The sequence below is a fragment of the Gorilla gorilla genome, chromosome 4 (assembly GCF_029281585.2).
Source record: "Gorilla gorilla gorilla isolate KB3781 chromosome 4, NHGRI_mGorGor1-v2.1_pri, whole genome shotgun sequence".
NCBI classification, from domain to species: Eukaryota; Metazoa; Chordata; class Mammalia; order Primates; family Hominidae; genus Gorilla; species Gorilla gorilla.
In genome coordinates, this window is record NC_073228.2 from 112,579,193 (window position 1) to 112,593,152 (window position 13,960).

Genomic DNA, 13,960 nt, shown 5'->3' on the forward strand with positions numbered 1-13,960 from the left:
CTTTGTCAGATATATGGCTTGCAGATATGGCTTGCAGATATTTGCTCCCAATCTGTAGCTGGTCTTATTTTTATTTTTATGTAATAGAATTTTTTTAGAGCAGTTTTAAGTTAACAGCAAAATTTGGAGAAAGGTACAGAGATTTCCCACATACTTCCACCCCCTACCTATCCTCTGTTATCAATATTTCTCACCAGAGTGGTATATTTGTTTACAATTGATGAACCTACACTGATATGTCATTATCCCCCAAAGGCTATAGTTTACATTAGGCTTCACTCTTGGCGTTGTACATATTATGGGTTTGGAAAAATATACAGTGACATGTATGCACCATTGTAGCATCATAGAGGGTAGTTTCACTGTCCTAAAAATCCTCTGTACTCCAACTATTCATTCCTCTCTTCCCTCTAAACCCTGGCAACCACTGATCTTTTTACTGTTGTATGAGTCCATTTTCACACTGCTGATAAAGACATACCTGAGACTGGGAATTTTACAAAAGAAAGAGGTTTATTGGACTTACAGTTCCACATGACTGGGGAGGCCTCACAATCATGGTGGAAGGCAAGGAGGAGCAAGTCACATCTTACGTGGATGGCAGCAGGCAAAGAGAGAGCTTGTGTAGAGAAACTCCCATTTTTAAAACCATCAGATCTCGTGAGACCCATTCACGATCACGAGAATAGCAAGGGAAAGACCCACCCCCATGATTCAGTCATCTCCCACAGGGTCCCTCCCACAACATGTGGGAATTATGGGAGCTACAAGATGAGATTTGGGTGGGGACACAGAGCCAAATCATATCAACTGTCTTCATAGTATTGCTTTTTTCAGAATGTCATATAGGTATCGTCGTGTCATATATAATAGCCTTTTCTGATAGACTTCTTTCATTTAGTAAGGTGCATTTAAATTTCTCCATGTCTTTTCATGGCTTGATAGTTCAGTTCTTTTTAGTGCTGAATAATATTCCATTGTTTGTATTTACCACAGTTCATCTATTCACCTACTGAAAGACATCTTGGTTGCTTCCAAGTTTTGGCAATTATGAATAAATCTGCTGTAAACATTGATGTTCAACGTTCAGGTTTTTGTGTGGATATAAAATTTCAACTCTTTCCATACCAAGGACTTACGGGGCATTTAATTTAATCATAGTTAATATGATTGCATTTTGTATGGTAAGAGTATGTTTAGTTTTGTAAGAAACTGCCAAACTGTCTTCCAAAGTGGCCATACCATTTTGCATTCTTACCAGCAATAGATGAGAGCTCCTGTTGCTCCACATCCTCACCAGCATTTAGTGTTAACAGTGTCCTGGATTTTGGCTGTTCTGATAAATGTGAGGTGGTGTCTCAATGTTGTTTTAATGTGCATTTCCTAGAAATCATGTGATGTGGAGCATCTTTTCATATGCTTATTTTCTGTCCGTGTATATTATTTGGTGAGTTGTCTGTTAAGGTCTGTGGCCCATTTTTAAATTGGGTTGTTTATTATTATTCTTTGTACATTTTGGATAATGGTCCTTTTTCAGAAATATCTGTTATAAATATATTTTCCCAGTTTGTGGTTTATCTTTTCATTCTCTTGACAGTGTGTTTCAAAGAGCAGAAAATATAATTTTAATGAAGTTCAGCTTATTCTTTCTTTCATGGATTGTGCCTTTGGTGTTAAATCTCAAAAGTCATATTCAAACTCAAGGGAATCTAAATTTTCTCCTATGTTGTCCTCTAGGAGTTTTACTTTTGCATTTTACATTTTGGCCTATGATTAATTTTGAGTTAATTTTTGTGAAGTGTGTAAGATCTGTGTCTAGGCTCTTTTTTTTTTTTGCAAGTGGATGTCCAATTGTTCTAGCACCATATGGTGAAAAGACTATCTTTTCTTGGTTGTATTGCTTTCTTTGTCAAAGATCAGTTGACCGTATTTTTGTTGATCTATTTGTGTACTCTCTATTCTGTTCTATTGGTCTATTTGTCTGTTCTTTTGCTCATGCCACACTTGTCTTGATTACTGTAACTTTATTGTAAGTCTTGAAACTGGGCAGTATCAGTCTTCCAGCTTTATTCTTTTCCTTTAATGCTGTGTTGGCTATTCTGGGTCTTTTGCCAGCATCTATTTACTGATCTCCACAAAATAACTTGATAAGATTTTGATTGGGATTAAATTGAATCTATAAATGAAATTGGGAAGAATTGACATTTTGACAATATTGACTCTTCTTGTCCATGAACATAGAATATCTCTTCATTTATTTAGTTCTTTGATTTCTTTAATCAAAAGTGTGTAAGTTTTTCTCATATTCATCTTGAACATATTTTGTTAGATTTATATGTAAGTATGTCATTTTGGAGGCTACCAATATAAATGTTATTGTGTTTTTACTTTCAAATTGTACTTGTTCATTGCTGGTATGTAGGAAAGCAATTGACTTTTGTGTATTAGCCTTGAAGCCTGCCATTGCTGTAATTGCTTATTAGTTCAAGGAGTTCGTTGGGTCAATTCTGTCAGATTTTCTACACAGTCAATCTTGTCATCTGTGAACAAACACAGTTTTATTTTATTTTTTCCGATCAGTACACTTTAAAAATCTCCTTCTTATCTCACTGCATTAGCTAGGACTTCCAGTAAGATGTTGAGAAGGAGAGGTGATGGGACAACCTTGCCTTGTTCCGGATTTTAGTAGGATCAAAATAATAAAATACTAATTACCACCTCCATCCTTTGTACCATTGCTGTTATTTATTACACTTATAGATAAACATACATAAGCATATATCTGTATACACACACATAAGCATACATAATCAAATATATTGTTGCTGCTATTTTGAACAAATGCTTATGTGTTAGATCAACTGAGAGTGAGAAAAACACATAAGCATACATAATCAAATATATTGTTGCTGTTATTTTGAACAGATGCTTATGTGTTAGATCAATTGAGAGTAAGAAAAACAAATGTTCTTTAAATCTTACCTTCACTTATTCATCTCCAGTGCTTTTCTTTATATAGATCTCAGTTTCTGACCTCTATCATTTTTCTTCCCCCTGAAGAACTTTTCTTTTGGACATTTCTTGCAAGTTGGATCTACTGGCAACAAATTCCCTCAATTTTTATGTTTGAGAAACTATTTCTCTTTCACTTTTGAAGGATAATTTTTCAAGGTACATAATTCTAGGTTAGTGGGTTTTTTTTTTTTTAATTTTTTACTTTTTATCTTAAGATTTTAAATAATTCACTTCACTCCCTTCTTGCTTATATGGTTTTGGAGGTAATGTCAATGTAATTATTCTCTTTGCTCTTTGATAGGTAATGTCTTTTTTCCACTGGCTTCTTTCAGGATTTTTTCTTTATCTTTTATTTTCTGTAGTTTGAATTGTGATATGCCTAGGTGTAGTTTTTTGTTGTTGTTGGTTGTTTGTTTTTTAATCATTGTCCTGCTTGGAGTTTTCTGAGCTTTTTGGATTGGTGGTTTAGTGCTGACATTGATTTGGTGAAATTGTCATTTATTATTGTTTCAAATATTTTTTCTGTTCCTTTCTCTCATTCTTCTTTTGGTATTCCCATTACATGTATGTTACACCTTTTTTAGTTGTCCCACAGTTTTTGAATATTCTGCTCTGTATTTTTTCAGTCTATTTTCTGTTTGCTTTGTAGTTTTTTTTTTTAGGTATCTATTGGGTTATCACTTAGATATTCTTTCCTCAGCTGTGTCCAGTCTGCTAGACTGAGCCTATCAACTTAATTGAACCCAACATAGGCATTCTTCATTTCTGTTACACTGTTTTTGATCTCTGGTGTTTCTTTTTGGTTCTGTCTTAGAATTTCCATTTCTCTGCTTACATTGCCCATCTGTTCTTATATGCAGTCTATTTTATCCATTAGAACCCTTAGCATATTAATCATAGTTGTTTTTAGTAATTGAGCTGATGATTCTCACATCCTTTGCCATGTCTGAGTCTGGTTCTTATACTAGCTCTCTTTCTTCAGACTGTGTTTTTTTGTTTGTTTGTTTGTTTGAGATGGAGTCTCACTCTGTCACCCAGGCTGGAGTGCAGTGGTATGATCTTGGCACACTGCAACCTCTGCTTCCTGGGTTCAAGCGATTTTCCTGCCTCAGCCTCCCAAGTAGCTAGGATTACAGGCGCCTGCTTACCACACCTGGCTAATTTTTGTGTTTTTAGTAGAGATGGCATTTCACCATGTTGGCCAGGCTGGTCTTGAACTCCTGACCTCAGGTGATCCACCTGCCTCGGCCTCCCAAAGTGCTGGGATTACAGGCGTGAGCCACCGTGCCTAGCCCAGCCTGTGTTTTTTGCCTTTTAGTGTGACATATAAATTTTTCTTGATAGCTGAAGCTGATGCCTTGGGTAAAAGGAGCTGCTGTATAGGCCTTTAGTAATGTGGCAGTAAGGTGTTGGGGGATAGGAAGCATTCTACAGTCCAATGATTAGATCTCAGTCTTTTAATGAGTCTCTGTGTCTCTGGGTGTGACCTTCACAGATGTTTGTTAGCATTATCCCCGTCTCCCAAGGTAAGACAGCATGGCTAGTATGGGCTGCAATTGGTATTTCCTATTTCCCTTCCTATAAGTTAGTTAGACTCTGATAAAACCCCAGCAGGCTCTGACTAAATAGTTTCTCCTGAAGGAAAGACCTTATTAAGAACAGAATGTTCTAGCTTATTTAAAAATGGTTTTGTTTTCCCTCCCTCTGTCAGAAGTAATAGGGTTTTTTTTCCCCCACCCTGTAATACATACTGTGAGAACCATATTGATTTACTGGAGGTGAAACTAATAAAAGTATGAAGGCTGTCCTATGACTGAGTCCCCCTGGCTTTTTAAGTTTCCCACTTGTTGGCACTGAGCCTTCAGCAGTTTGTCAATTACAGTTCAGTTTTTCCTACCCTGCACTGGTTCCTGCAGAGTTTTCTGCTTCAGTGTGATGGGATTCTTTGCAGTCACCTGTTCCTCCAATTTGTGGGGCAGTGGTATGCCGTGTGACTTCAGTTCTCTTACTGATCTGAGAAGAGTTGTAGATTTTTCAGTTTGTTTAGCTTTTCTTGTTGGTAGGATGGCCTAGTGAGTTCCAAGTATTTTTTTTTTTTTTTAAGAGATGAAATTTTGCTATGTTGCCCAAGCTGGACTCAAACTCCTGGCCTTAAGTGATCCTCCCCCTTCAACCTCCTGCATAGACCATGTTTCTTACATGCCCAGTAGAAGCCAGAAGTTGCAACTTGTTTTCATCTTGTTCACATGAGCAAAATATTTTACTTTTGATGAGGTCCATTTTATTCATTTTTTCTTTTTTGGATTGTGGTTTTGGTATCAAATCTAAGGACTCTGCCTAGCTTTAGATCTGAAAGATTTCCTCCTGTATTTTTTTTCTCTAAATGTTAGCAGCTTTATGTTTACATGTAAGTCCATAATCCTTTTGAGTTAAATTTTTGTTTTCTTTTTATTTTTTTGGTAGAGATGGGGTCACGCTTTGTTGCCCAGGCTGATCTTGAACTCCTGGGCTCAAGCAATACGCCTGCTTTGGCCTCCCAGAGTGCTGGGATTACGGGTGTGAGCCACTGTGCAAGGACTGAGTTAAATTTTATAACAGTTGTCAGTCAAGGTTCTTTTTTCTTTTCTGCGAGTAGATGCCTAATTGCCCCTGTACTGTTTGTTGAAAAGGCTATTCTTTTTCTATTGAATTACTGTTAGCCCTTTGTCAAAAATCAGTTGAACATATTTGTGTTGGTTATTCCTGGATTCTCTATTCTGTTTCATTGATCTATTTTCTGTCTTCTACTAATAGCACACTGTCTTGATTTCTGTAGCTCTACAGCAGGCTGGACCATATTTCTTTGAATTATCTTTCAGTCTGGCTCTCTTTCTCTTCTCCTTGCACTCTGATGATACAAATGTTGGATCTTTTGTTGCTGTCCCACAAGTCCGTGAGGCTTTCTTAATTTTTTCTATTTTTTTCTGTGTTGTTTGGATTGGGTGAATTCTGTTGTTCTGTCCATAAGCTCATTGATTGTATCCTGTGTCATCTTCACTCTACTATTGAGCCTATCTAGCTTGTCTTTTGTTATTGCATTTCTTAGTTACATAGTTTTCATCTGGTTATTTTTATAACTTGTATTTCCTTGCTTTGATCTTCTATTTTTACATTTGTTTTAAGAGAATTTATAATTGATTGTTGAAGCATTTTTACGATGGTTGTTTTAAAATTCATGTCAGATAATTTCAACATCTGATTCATCTAGGTGTTTGCATTGGTTGATTGTCTTTTCTCATTCAAGTTATGATTTTTCTTGATTCTTGGTGTGACAGGTGATTTCCATTTGAAACTTAAATATTTTGTCTAATATGTTAGGAGATTCTGAGGGCTAGTTCAACCTTTTATTTTCACAAGCAGTCATCCTGTTTAGGTTTATCATGCAGGTCTTAGCCTATATTTTTGTGGGTTGTGCTTCCAATGATAGTTTAATTTTGAGTCTGCACTGTTGTTTTGGTTGGCTTCTTGTATCTGGTGGCACTAGGGCTCCCACTGGTCTCTGCTGGTGCTGCCTGAGGGAGTAGGGATTCATTCTTAGGCTGAGTTAGTGTATATCTATTGCTGGGGAAGGGATGGGCTGGGATTTCCTTACCATGCTCCCTGCTACCCTGATGTCTCTGGACAGGGGAGGAGAGTCTTGGACATGTGGAGAACAAGAGGCTTCCTGAGATTGGATATCTAGCAAAACTGGGTTTGGCTTGCCAGTTCTGACTGCCTGTTCTGATGTCTGTGGGTAGAGAAGGAGATCCTCAGACCTGTGAAGGCTGAGGTTCTTGACCGGTTCCTGATTAGGCCCTCTGGTTTCATGCCTGCCTTTGTTTCTCTTGATGGGGAATCTCGATTTGCCATCATCATGACTGAGCAGATGACCCTTTGTGGCACCCTCAGGGCCCCAACGGCTGGGTAAACCACACCACTGCTACTCCACAGTTCCTGGACAAGATCCTGTCCACCTCTCAAGACAAGAGCATCATTACGTAGAAACTGAGCAGGGAAGATTCCAACTATGGCATCCTGAAACATGCTCTGTGGGGTCACTCCCACTTTTTTAGTGACTTGGTCACCTCCTCAGATGGTCACATTGCCCTCTCAAGCTCCTTGGATGGAACCCCGTGCCTCTAGGATTTCACAATGGGCATCACAGTGAGACAATTTGTCGGCCATACCAAGGACGTGCTGAATGTGGCCTCCCCTGACAACCAGCAGATTGTCTGTGGATCATGAGATAAAACCTCAAGTTATAGAAAACCCTGGGTGCCAAGACCAGCTTGGTCGTGGAGACCCTAACCCAGCAGCGCTAGAGGAATTAAAGACACACAGAAATATAACGTGTGGAGTGGGAAATCAGGGGTCTCACAGGCTTCAGAGCTGAGAGCCCCGAACAGAGATTTACCCACATATTTATTGACAGCAAGCCAGTGATAAGCATTGTTTCTGTAGATTATAGATTTACTAAAAGTATTCCTTACGGGAAACAAAGGGATGGGCTGAAACAAAGGGATGGGCTCTGGCTAATTATCTGCAGCAGGAACATGTCCCTCAGGCACAGATCGCTCCTGCTATAGTTTGTGGTTTAGGAATGCCTTAAGCGGTTTTCCCGCCTTGGGTGGGCCAGGTGTTTCTTGCCCTCATTCCGGTAAACCGACAGCCTTCCAGCATGGGCGTCATGGCCATCATGAATATATCACAGTGCTGCAGAGATTTTGTTTATGGCCAGTTTTGGGGCCAGTTTATGGCCAGATTTGGGGGCCTGTTCCCAACACCTGCGTGTATGCAGATACACTGTCTAGTATGAGAGTCACAGAGTGGGTGTCTTGTGTTCGCTTCTTGCCTAACAGCAGCAACCCTATCACTGTCTCCTGTAGCTGGGACAAGCTGGTCAAGGTATGGAATCTGGCTAACTGCAAGCTGAAGACCAACCACACTGGCCACACAGGTTATCTGAACACCGTGACTATGTCTCCAAATGGATCCCTCTGTGCATCTGGAGGCAAGGATGGCCAGGCCATGCTATGGGATCTCAACGAAGGCAAACACCTTTATATGCCAGATGGTGGGGGCATTATCAACACCCTGTGCTTCAGCCCCAACTGCTACTGGCTCTGTGCTGCCATGGGCCCCAGCATCAAGATCTGGGACTTAGGGGTAAATATCATCGTAGATGAACTGAAGCAAGAAGTTATTAGTACTGGCAGCAAGGCAGAACCACCCCAGTGTACCTCCCTGGCCTGGTCTGTTGGTGGTCATTTGTTTGCTGGCTACACAGACAACCTGGTGTGAGTGTGGCAGGTGACATGGGCACCTGCTAGAAGTTTATGGCAGAGCTTTAGAAATTAAAAAACGAACAAACTGGAAAAAAAAAAGTGGGGAGTCTCAGGCCTTATGGTGAAGGAGAGTGTTTCCCCTGGCTATTTGTTTTTGTTGAGGTTCCTAGTTAATCTCTCTTGCTGGTGGTGTCTGGCTTCCTTGATATTTGTCAGAGGGACACCTATTCTATTCTGGGAGGAATTAGCCTACATGGGCTGCCTTTTGCTCCTAGGCTGTGGCTGGGAAAAACCAGGTCTGTGTGGCCTTCTTCACTTGGGTGAGGTAGGCGTAAGACATCCTGCCTCTGTGCTGTTCTTCTTGTTGTAGGGTTACAAAGGAGTTTGCCTTCTTCTTTCCACCTTCCAGAGTTCTTCGTTTGTCTCTTGCAGTATTTGTTTATATTTGTGCTTAGTGGGGATTAACTGGGAAAAATGGTCTGTGCCATCTTGTCTGGACCACAAGCTGGGTTTTCCTTCTAATTTCAGTTTCTGTGGCATGTGAGTGTGCAGGTAAACAAGTGGAGAGATACTCAGCAACACCCTGAGTTTGGCTTTGTTGGAGGCCCTGAGATTTACTCACTTTTAAAAGAGTTCATTAAACATCCTCTATGCCTGGACTTAAATTTCATTCACCAGTTCATCATAGAGCTCTGGAAAATTGTAAGCCAGTGCTGTCCTCCCTGTGTTTTCTAAAGCCCTATGCTGGTACAGAGGGACTTTCTCTTTAGATATTTTCTTGACTTTCCCTAGTTTGGTCTATTCACTCTCTGCCTGCTTCTTTTCATATTGGAGTATCCAGTGTGAATTCTCAGGATTTTGTTAACTTTTCTTTGCCAGAATATCTTCTGGCCTGGTTGGGGTAGTATTGGACTCACTGAAACCATGCTGTGAAACTTATGGAATAAGGTTGTACTCCTTTATTTGTTGGTGATATGTTTAAATTTTTGTTTTGTGTTTTTTCTTTTTTTGAGACGGAGTCTTGCTCTGTCACACAGGCTGGAGTGCAGTGATGCGATCGGGGCTCACTGCAAGCTCCGCCTCCCGGGTTCAAGTCATTCTCCTGTCTCAGCCTACCAAGCAGCTGGGGCTACAGGAGCCTGCTAGCACGCCCAGCTAATTTTTTGTATGTTCAGTGGAGACAGGGTTTCACTGTGTTAGCCAGGATGGTCTCAATCTCCTGACCTCGTGATCCGCCCACCTCAGCCTCCCAAAGTGCTGGGATTACAGGCGTGAGCCGCCGTGCCCAGCCAAATTTTTGTTTTTTCTTAAACACTATTTTTTTTTCACTATTGTCTGTAGGAGCTTTTGAAGTACTGCTTGATGATGAGATTTTTGCAGTTTTTACATCTTCCTCTAACTTTTGACATTGCTAATGATGGTGGTGGCAGCCTATCTGGAGCAGCTGCTGTGGAGACGCCAGCTGTGGCTGGGGAGGTGTGGTCAGAGCTGCACCCATCGGGGCTGTGCACTCTGCAGAGCCGGCAGGGGCTGGGAACAGGCGGGAGCTTTGTGCTCCTGGGTACAGCTGCAGCTGCCCAGCTGCGGCTTGGGGCCCAGGAAGCCCCCTGCCCCTGTAGGCTTGAAAGTGCCTGCTCTCGCTCTCTGGCCTCTCCCTGCTCCTGGTGCCTGCTCAGGGTGGAGCAAAGTTGTGACCAAGCCCAGGCACTGTTGCAACCCGGTCAGGTATGTGCGTGCTCAGAATGGTGCTGACATGCCAGCCCCTTGCCACCATGGTCCCCTCTGGACTTTGGGTATCGACAAGCGTGGGAGGGGGGCCGCAGGGGCTGAGGGCAGCTTGGCACCAGCCTGCAGGCGCCTCTTGGGACAGTCAGTTTAGGTGCCGTGGATGGCATGTTAAAGGCAGACAGGTTCCTAGGCAGAAAGGGGTGGGTCCCTGGTGAAACTTTACCTCAGGCCAGGGATGGCCTGAAGCCTGGGGGCTGGGCTGCCAGTTCTAGGTGAAGTCCGTGGCCCAGAGTGAGAACTTCATTGATGACTGTTTGGCAAATTTGATGGTGCTTTTTCCAGGCCCACCATGGCTGCCCATGGATGAATCAGTATGCAGTTCCCTGATTCTGGCACATAAAAATCCCAGGCTCAGCCAGACACACATTAATCCAGATGACCTGCTTGCAGAAAGGAGCTACCCACTATGGGTCTCCTCCGCTGAGAGCTGGATGCTTGTTGGGACAACCTGCCTGTGGAAAGGAGCTGCCCACTACAGGTCTCCTCCCTTCTGAGTTGGGCACACATTGGGACAACCTGCCTGCAGAAAGGACCTACCCACTTTGAGTCTCCTGAGAGCTATTCTGTCACTCAATGAAGCTCCTCTCTGCCTTGCTCATCCTCCAGTTGTCAGCATACTTCATTCTTTCTGGATGTGGGACAAGTGCTTGGGACCTACTGAATGGTGGGACTAAAAAGAGCTGTAACACGAGCACAGTAGAAACATGCCCTCCCGTCACTACGTGGCATGCGATGAGAAAGAGAGAAGATCTGTGGCCCTTCTGGGATTCCAGAGCTTGGGGCTACCTGAGCCAGGACTGTGACATGCTGTAACACCCTCTTTGGGACTGTGTGATTCCTGGTATCTCTGAGCTTTCTGGTGCCATAGTTTTCCCCCTGTCCAGATGCTACTGAAGCTATGTGTTGTATGTCTGGTCCAACTGCAGCCTTGCACTGAGCCAGCGCCTGTGCTGGTGCCTGCCTGGAGCTGCCTGTCCTGCAGCAGCTGGTGTGCCTGGCTGTGCACAGTGGACAGATCCCACGCTTGCTCGCTCACACACCCCTTGCTGCTCCACTCCTGGCTCACCGTTGGCATGTGTGGGATCCAGGCCAGGAGTGTGAGCTGAGTGCAGCCTGCCAGGCTGAGTGGATGGAATGAGTTCAGCGGGCACAAGCAAAACCCAAGCAGAGGCACCACTGGCTACAGAGGTTTCTGGCTGGCAAAGCAACACCCTAATGATCCTGCGACACTAATATCTTTTTTTTTTTTTTTCCCTCCTGATGCCTGTGACTCTGCCAGACCCCTGTTATCTTTTTGCTTACTTAATTTCTATCCTTTGGTTGGTTTCTCCTCCTTTCAATCTTGGACTGCCCGGTTCTCATGGGTTTTATCCTTGACTCTCTGCTTTTCTGTCAACATTCAGTCTGTTGGTTTCATCTGTCACCTTTAAGTAATTGACTCTCAAATTTGGATTTTTAACCTTAATATTTTACCTAAAGGTAAAATTTCCAGCTGAAACGATTATAGTTTACTCAAAGTAGTTCCATATTCTTGTTCTTTAATTTCTATTGATACTGTCATGATTATTTATTTCTAAAGCCTTAAAAATTTTATTGAGTTGTCTCTCTTTTGTTCACTAAATCCATTCACTAGGTCAAGAATCTTTCATTTTAATTCGCATTGACATTGTCAATTCTGGATCTTCATTTCTCAAGCTATATTGGTATAATGGCTTCTTATGTCTTATTAGCTGCCAAATCAGAATCTATCTTTGTGTCTCTTTGTCCTTCTGTTTATTGAACGATAACATACACACAGAAAAGTATACAAATCATAAGTGTTCAGCTTGATGAATTTTCACAAACTGACCATACTTGTGCAGCTAGTACCAACAAATTAATCTTTTTAAACTATTGTATTCATGATCTTGGTTTTCAAAAATTGTAACCTTGTGTTAACAAAGATTAATTTAAGGAGTTTGGGCTTTATTGGTTTCTTGAGCAGAGGACTAGCAGAAGATAAATTGGCATGCCATCTCCCACTACTTGTCACAAAGAGTTTAATTTTGGAGACGTTTGCTATTTTAACTGTATCTCATACTCACTTTTTTTTTTTTGCCTTATACATCTCTATTTCCTGAAATACATTTCCCATTTGACTTTCTATATTCTAAATCATGATCATTATTTCAGTCCTAATTCATATCTTGCCATTTCTAAGAAATTTTCTGGGTTATTCCAGCTTTAATTAACTTGCAGTAATATTTGCAATAACACAACAAAAACCCAGGAGATATCTGAAATATCTACCAACAGGAATTTTCTTTTTCTTCTTCTTCTTCTTTTTTTTTAAAAGACAGTGTCTCATTCTGTTGCCCTGGCTGGAGTGCAGTCTTGGCTCACTGCAACCCCCGCTTCCCAGGTTCAAGTGATTCTTGTGTCTCAGACTCCCAAGTAGCTAGGACTACAGGTGCACGCCACCATACCCAGCCAATTTTTGCATTTTTAGTAGAGATGGGGTTTTGCCATGTTGGACAGGCTGGTCTCGAACTCCTGACCTCAAGTGATCCACCTGCCTCAGCCTCCCAAAATGCTGGGATTACAGGTGTGAGCCACCACACCTGGCCCACCAGCAGGAATTTTTGATGAGAGAAAGGTAAACATTGTTATTACAATGCATTTAGAAACAGAAGTGATATTTTTCCAAGTTAGAGAATAAAATGAACCACAATATCCGATACAGTTTTTTTTAAAAAATGTAAAATATTCGTTGGGTGCAATGGCTTGTGCCTGTAGTTTCAGCTACTTGGAAGGCCAAGGTGGGAGCATTGCTTGAGGCCAAGAGTTTGAGGCGGCAATGTGCTATTATTGTTCCTGTGAATAGCCACTGCACTCCAGCCTGGACAACATGGGGAGATCCCATCTTAAAAAACTGTATGTATACATATATGCATACACACCACACACACACACACACACACACACACACACACACACTCTTACATACATATACATATGTGATTTTTTTTCTCTATTTGGAAAACTCTAATTTTTACCATGTCTTCAAATAAGATTATTGAAGTTAGAGAGCTAAAGCCCTTGCTTTTCTGTGTAGCTTAGAGGATATCAGCTGAATTAACAAGAAATTCACCTCTGGTATGGATGAACTAGAATGAAAGATAAAAGGTGTTTTTCTTCGTTTCTTCTAACTGGCTCTGAAAGATTTTACTGCCTGAAATTCTAGGAAACTGGGGGACCAAATAAATTCTACCATCATTTTCAGGATTTATAATAAACAGGGTATTTTGCGGAAGCTTATGCTAACTGATCTTTAGATGATTGTAAGTTATGCTGTAGTAATTTTTTTAAACAGCTTTTTTGAACTATTATTTACAACCAAAGAATTCAGCCATTGAAATTGTAGTTTGTTTTTAGTACATTCACAGTTATGCAGGCACTACTACAATCAATGTTAGAACATTTTCATCACCACAAAAAGAAATCCAGTACCCACTAACAGTCATTCCTAATTTCACCCCACATTTGTCAGCCCTGATCAACTAGTAATCTAGTTTATAGATTTGCCCATTTTGAGCATTTCTTATTAATGAAATCATACCCTGTGATCTTTTGTGTCTGGTTTCTTTGACCTAGTAAAACATTTTCAAGGTTCATCCATGTTGTAGCCTGTATCAATACTTCCTTTTCATTGCCAAATTATATTCCATTGTATGGATGTTGTCCCATTTTATTTATCTGTTCACCTGTTGATGGATATTTGGGTTGGTTCTACTTTGCAGCTATTGTGAATAATGTTGCTTCAAACATTCATATGCAAGTTTTTGTATAGACATGTGTTTTCATATCGGTCGGGT

The 13,960-nt window shown here is 41.2% G+C and overlaps 1 protein-coding gene and 1 pseudogene across 8 annotated transcripts in view; both read left to right on the plus strand.

Annotated features, from left to right (window-relative positions):
- FER (FER tyrosine kinase) overlaps nucleotides 1-13,960 on the plus strand; it is a 448,497-nt gene that overhangs the window by 29,502 nt on the left and 405,035 nt on the right. The gene's annotated exons all lie outside the window — the stretch shown is intronic.
- Nucleotides 6,908-8,810, plus strand: LOC109026773 (small ribosomal subunit protein RACK1-like; annotated as a pseudogene).